This window comes from Bos grunniens, chromosome 16 (assembly GCF_055505025.1).
Source record: "Bos grunniens cultivar Pamir isolate PY7600 chromosome 16, Bosgru_T2T1.0, whole genome shotgun sequence".
Classification (NCBI taxonomy): Eukaryota; Metazoa; Chordata; class Mammalia; order Artiodactyla; family Bovidae; genus Bos; species Bos grunniens.
Genome location: NC_141180.1, coordinates 52,049,611 through 52,056,152, shown reverse-complemented (window position 1 = coordinate 52,056,152; position 6,542 = coordinate 52,049,611). Strand labels below are relative to the sequence as shown.

The 6,542-nt window shown below is 44.3% G+C and overlaps 1 long non-coding RNA gene across 1 annotated transcript; it reads left to right on the top strand.

Moving 5' to 3' along the window:
* Positions 1–2,203: 2,203 nt before the first annotated feature.
* On the top strand, positions 2,204–5,625 carry LOC147356825 (uncharacterized). Its single transcript, XR_015143544.1, has 3 exons — positions 2,204–2,318; positions 2,681–2,792; positions 5,335–5,625. It is a non-coding gene; the product is annotated as an uncharacterized LOC147356825 (long non-coding RNA).
* The last annotated feature ends 917 nt before the right edge of the window (positions 5,626–6,542 follow it).

Genomic DNA, 6,542 nt, shown 5'->3' with positions numbered 1-6,542 from the left:
CTCGATGTCACCTCAGAGAGATCACCTGCCATTAGGTGATACTCCTTATCTTTCTACTTGGCTAGTGATCCCTTTTAAGGGAAGTTCGCCCATGCATTTATCTAACAAACACTTCTTAAGTGACTACTGTGTGCTGAACAGGGCTTCCCTGGTGGCTCAGTGGTAAAGAATCCACCTGTGAATGCAGGAGATGTGGGTGTGGTTGGGAACATCTCCTGGAGAAGGGAATGGCAACACACCCTAGTATTCTTGTCTGGGAAATCCCACGGACAGAGGAGCCTGGTGGGCTCCAGTCCATGGGGTTGCAAAAGAGTCAGACACGATTTACAGACTGAACATGTGTGCTGAGTACTGTGATGGATGACCAAGCATGTGAGCAAGAGGCAGCCTACACTCCAGGAGCTCGGATCTAGTAGAGAAGACCCATGCACGTAGAGAAGACACAGTGTGTCTTGAGTGCTCTGAAAAAAAGTAAAATTGTTAGTTGCTCTGCTGCTGCTGCTGCGTCGCTTCAGTCGTGTCCGACTCTGTGCGACCACATAGATGGCAGCCCAGCAGGCTCCCTTGTGTCCAACTCTGCCACCCCATGAACTGCAGCCCACCAGGCTCCTCTGTCCATGGAATTCTCCAGGTAAGAATACTAGAGTGGACAACCATTCCCTTCTCCGAGGGATCTTCCCAACCCAGGGATCGAACCATATCACACAGTCAATTGATGTGACCACTATCAGTCAGGAACAGTTCCATTACACACACATCCTTTGTACTCTTTACGACCATAGCCATACCCGCTCTTCCCATCTACCTGACCCTTGAAACCACTAATCTGTTTTTCATCTCTATAACTTTGTCATTTCAAGAATGTTACATAAAGGGAATCACACACTATTTAACCTTTTGATACTGACTTTTTTCACCCAGCAGAATTCTCTGGAGGTCCATCCAGGTTGTTGCCTGTATTAATAGTTTCTTTCTTTTTGTTGCCAAGTAGTATTCTATGGTATGGATGTACCACGGTTGATTTAAGCCTTCAGCTGTCTGGATATTTGGGTTGTTTCCTGTTTTTAGCAACTACAAATAAAGCTATTATGAACATTCATGTACAGGTTTTTGTGTAAACCTAAGTTTTCATTTCTCTAAGACAGAGGCCCAGAAGTGCAAATGCTGAGTGATACAGTAAGTGCATATTTAATAATGTAAGAAACAGTCATACTATTTTCTGGAGTGGCTGTTCCATTTTACATTCCCACCAGCAAAGTCTAAACATCTGGTTTCTCTGTATTCTCGCTGACATTTAGTGTTGTCATGATTTTCATTTTAGCCATTCTGATTATACATCTATTTTTTAAAAGTTAGACTAATATGCACCAAAACTTTTTAATAAGTTATATCTGGGGGGGGGTGTGTGTAGAGCAGGGTGGGGGTGGCTAATACTAAGGAAGACTTACTTTCTATGTTATATATTTTTGTAGTATTCAAATTTTGCATAAGGTAATACGTGTTTGGAATCTAAAAGTCAAATAGAAATTTAAAAAATTAATTTATTTGGTTGCACCGGATCTTAGTTGCTGCACATGGGATCCTTGACCTTCAGCTGAGGCATGTGGAATCTTTAGTTGCAGCATTCGAACTCTTAGGTGCCCCTTGAAAGTGAAAGTGAAAGTCACTCAGTCGTGTCCAACTCTTTGTGACACCATGGACTGTATAAGTCCATGGAATTCTCCAGGCCAGAATACTGGAGTGGGCAGCCTTTCCCTTCTCCAGGGGATCTGCCTGACTCAGGGATCAAACCCAGGTCTCCCGTATTGCAGGCAGATTCTTTACCAGCTGAGCCACAAGGGAAGCCCACAGAAAGGGGAGAGATTGATAATACAGGAGTGAAGGAACATCTCTGTTTATCTAAGACCCTCCCTCCTCTGTCCTGCTGTATGTTCACATACACAACTCAGCTCCACATGACTTTAAGGCCCCCTTCTCTCAGGCAGTCACTTCTCACAGTAAGAGCTCTCCCCCGGCCCCTAGAATTGTTGTTACCTCCCCTGACCCCTCAACCTATAGAGGAAGCCACAGCTCCCCGCTATTGCTTATGCCCAGGTGGCCCCATCCTACCCCGCTCACACCCCTGGGGACAGTCTTTCCATCAAGCCCTAGCGATGCTCAGCAGCCAGCTCCCTCTGCCAGGGCCCTGGCTGCCTCATCCAATGAGGCCAGCCCACAGAACTGGTCAGAGGGACCCAGGTCAGCTCAACTGAGAAGATACCCACTTCTCTGAGCCTGAGGAAAGCAGAAGAAGGGGGGGCCAATGGACATGTCTGCAGGTAGGAGTCAGTGAAATTCATCTGATTCCCTCTATTTTCCTGTGAACGAGGAGGCAGTGATTGTGCCAGACACTAGAGCTAGAGACCGATCACTCCTTTGCACAATCATGCTTCCAGAAAAAATAAGTCTTGTTCTTTTCTGAAGAAGAAAGCATTTTCTCTGCGCGTAGGCTGCTGAGCACAGCTGGGTTTTATTATCACAAAGTTAATAAGACCTTAAGGAGGTCGACTCTGGAACCAGACCGCCTAGTTTCCAAATCCTCATTATCACTGTTCTGTGATGTTGAACAAGTAACCTAGTCTCCAGGCCTCAGCTTTCTCATCTGTAAAATGGGGATTTAATAATAGGATTTGCTTCCTAGGTTTCAGGAAGATTAAAGGACTCAACACATGGAAAGCAGTCAGCACAACGCCTGCCCATCTTGTGCACTCAGCATACATCAGCTGTTCTTACTTCCAGGAGAGGTGGGGAAGGTGAGTGACTGGAGAAATTAAAATAGCCTGGGCAAAGAAGGAGACAGCCCTGAGCAGGGGGAGTGAAAAGTTGCTGAGACAAAGAAAGCCCAGTTGAGCTTTATGTTGATGAGTCTCGTTCTTTCCAAGACAGTCATTGAGTGTTTACCATCTGCCAGGGATTGGTAGGAGCGGGCACTGCAGCTGTGAACCACACAATTTCAATCAGTACAGGTGGGGTTATGATAAGCGTGGGTGGGTCCAGGCTTCTGGCAGCCCAGAGAAGGGGCAGCTGGGTAGCCCCACAAATGAGGAAGAGATGCTGCTCTAGGCCAGGTGGCTTGCGCCATGAGAGACAAGTACCCCCTGGAGTTGCTCAGCCCAAAGAGGGTGGACGGGCAGGAGGTGTTGTGGAGACACAGCAGGCAACTGCAGGTTCTTAGATTCAAGGGCAGGAAACCTTAGGAGACTGGAAGGAACTTTAGGGGACCAGATGGACCAGAAGGGATGCTCCTCTGCTCTCCCAGGGCTTCTGGTTTCTTTAGCTTCACCTCTCCTGGTTGCTCTACTCACCTCTCTCTTGACCAGTGTCTTCTGCTTAATTTTCTGATGGCCACTCTTATTTACAAAGTGATCGCAGCCAATTCACACCACAGCAGGTGGATCAGCTGGCCTCAAGTATTAGATACCCAAGCTGGTTTGTCAGTGGTAGGCAGGTTATCCTTTCTTTTCAGCAATCTCATTAGGCCATTAGTATTCCTCTGAAGTGAGTGGTCCTATAAAGAAAGCTTGCCTTTCCATTCTCATGTTGCAGTGTCCAATGAAAATAAGAAATTTTGAGTAATTTTGTTGAGGTTTCTTGTGCTTCATCAGAACTTCCTCTTGTCACAGAGGAACCGAATGAAGGATGGAACTGATGGCCCAAGATTTTCCCTCCACTTTCTCTGTCTGCCAAGTTCTTCCTCTTTCCAGAGACTTTTCCCCACTTAGATCATTCTTTTTTTAAAAAATTTGGAAATATTAATATCACATTATGGTTTTATTGAAATGCAATTCATTTACAATGTTGTGGTAGTTTCACGTGGATAGCAAAAGGATTCAGATACATGCACACATACAAACACACACACACATATACATATATACACACACATATGTGTGTGTGTGTGTGTATATATATATATATATATACTTTTTCAGATTCTTAGCCTTATAGGTTATTACAATCGAGTATAGTTCCCGGTGCTATGTAGTAGGTCCTTGTTGATTATCTGTTTTTATGTCATTCTTCTGAATTCTCTCTTGGTTTCTCTCATGTCTTTGCCCTGGATTTTTTTTTATTCTTTTTTCTTCCCCACCCCTAACATTTTAATTAAAATGTAAACAATCAGAAAAGTTACACCTAGATTCAGCAATTCATCTTTGCCACATTTGCTTTCTTCTCTCTCTCCCTTTCTCTACAAATTCCTTGTAGAGAATAAGAACCATCTCCTACATAACTCCAATACCATTATTGCACCCAGTAAAATTAACAGCAATTCCATATCATCTAATATGTTGTCCATATTTAAGTTCCCTGATCGTCAGCCCTAGCTGTTTGGACTCCTAAGTCTTCTCAGCTCCACGTTACATTCTGATGCTTAACCCAGCTGCCCTCTCCTTCATAGTGAAAATTCCCTTGGCAGAAACCAAGGAACACTAGGTTAGCCACAAGGAAAGGCCAAAGGACTGTGGGATGAGATGGCCTAGCTGTACCTCCCAATGTTCTGCCTTGGGAAAGGAAAAGCCAGTCCATTTTTTAAATTTTTTATTTATTTATTTTTTCTGAAGCTTTGTCCACATTGGGCATCCTTGGTCACCCTCTGTAGAGTCTCTAGTTTGCAGGTTTGTGTAATTAATGGTTCACAGCTGGCTTGTCTCTAGCCAGAGGAAGTTCTGAAGCAAAAATCTCAAGAAAGGACGACGCCTGTGTTTGTTGTCTCAGGAACAGCAGTCACATCTAGGTCAAGGGAATGAAGGTAATGTAAGTTATTCTAGGCTGGGATCAGTCTGTGCCAGAGATGAAGAGAAACTGTGTTCCAAAAATCCCAGGCCTCACATGGATATTACCAACTTTCTCGGATGCTGGATGGGCCTTGGCAGCCTAGACGTCAACTGCACCATGAGAGAGGCTGAGCTCTCGCTGACCTGCCTCCCATCTCCAGGAAGTTCCTCCCTGGAACCAACCATGAATGAATAAAAGTACCTCCTATAAGAAGGAGATACTGTCTCACAATTCTGGAGGCCAGAATGAAATCAAGGTGTGAGCAGGACTAATATTTAGGAATTTGTTCAGACTGACTCTTGGCAGGCATCAAATCTCAAGCATCAAAGAAATCTGGTGGATAAATTTCCAGAAAGCCTCCTAGGCAAGTGCCTATGAACACTTTTCTATTAGCAGAAGCACCCAAAGGAGAAGTCCAGAGATGGATCAAGGAAGAAAAAGCAAAAGTCCTACTCCTCTCACTTAGGCCTCAAGCAATGTGTGACACTTGTCCTCCGTGTCTTCTCTGTTGCCTTTCAGAATCCCCGTCTAAATTTCCAGCTAATCTCAGCATGAGGAGTAAGTCACCAGCCCTCTGAAGGCCTCCTTGGGGCACAGCCTACTCTCTGCAGGGTGTTCCCCATCTGAGCCCTATCTACACCAGCTCTTGCAGATGACTGGATCCTAAGCACACAGACCTCCCCAACTCCCGCTTCCCCCAGCAATTTTTGTGACTCTGCTTTAACCTATAAACTGAAGGGCAAGGCAGGGGATGTTTTCCTGTTCTCTTTAATCTGGTATGTAATAAATTATGCCTATTTAATCCTTTAACAACTGAACAAATGACTGAATCAGTCTTAGAACACTCAGCAATCCCTTTTTATGAAAACTTAATTTGAAGTCTATGTAATAGCAGAGAGAGAGAGAGAAAGAAAGAGAAGGAGGGAGCGAAGGAGACAAGAGACCAGAAAGCAGCAATGGCAATGGCAGTGAATCCCCCGGCACCATCCTGGATGGGCTGCCAAAGGCAGGGGCTAAGGGGAAGGCTCTTCCAGGATAAGCTCAGTGAATGCGCGGAGAGAGGGGCAAAGTAGCAGAATATCAGCATCTGAATTCCATCAAAAAGCTTCTAAATTATGGATAAGACATTGTAATGCCTCTGCTCCAGCATTTATGTTAGTTAGGACTTGCCTTTGTAGAGAACGATGACACTACCAACAGAGTTTCTGGAAGGGGACACTTACTCAGAAGATTCAATGTTTTAGCCACAGGAGGGTATCGATTTTATTTGGTCCCTTGCACCGCCCTGGGACTAAGGCACCATGGGTGGCCTTGAGTCACTGACAACATAGTGCCTGGAGGGCTTCCCGCCAATAAAACCCTGTTGCTAGATTCACTTTTGGCTTACAGCCAACATTGCCAGTTTACAAGTACCTACCTGCCCTGGATCTTCGGGAATAATTCCAATTTCAAATCCTGGGTCCTACTGCCAGACCATAAGTCAGGCCATGTGTCCTGGTGTTTTGAGTTCTAAAAACTCTCATCATAATGTCATATGGTTCTAATTGTACTTATAAGAGTTTTTTTATTAAAAATCTTTCTACTATAAAAATAATATAGTCATATTATTAAAATTCTGGAAAATTAGGAAGCAAAACAGCACCCATAATACCACCATCCTGCTATATAGGTATATACAAATGTATAATTTTCCCAGCATATCATCAAAATAAATGCACTATTTTATA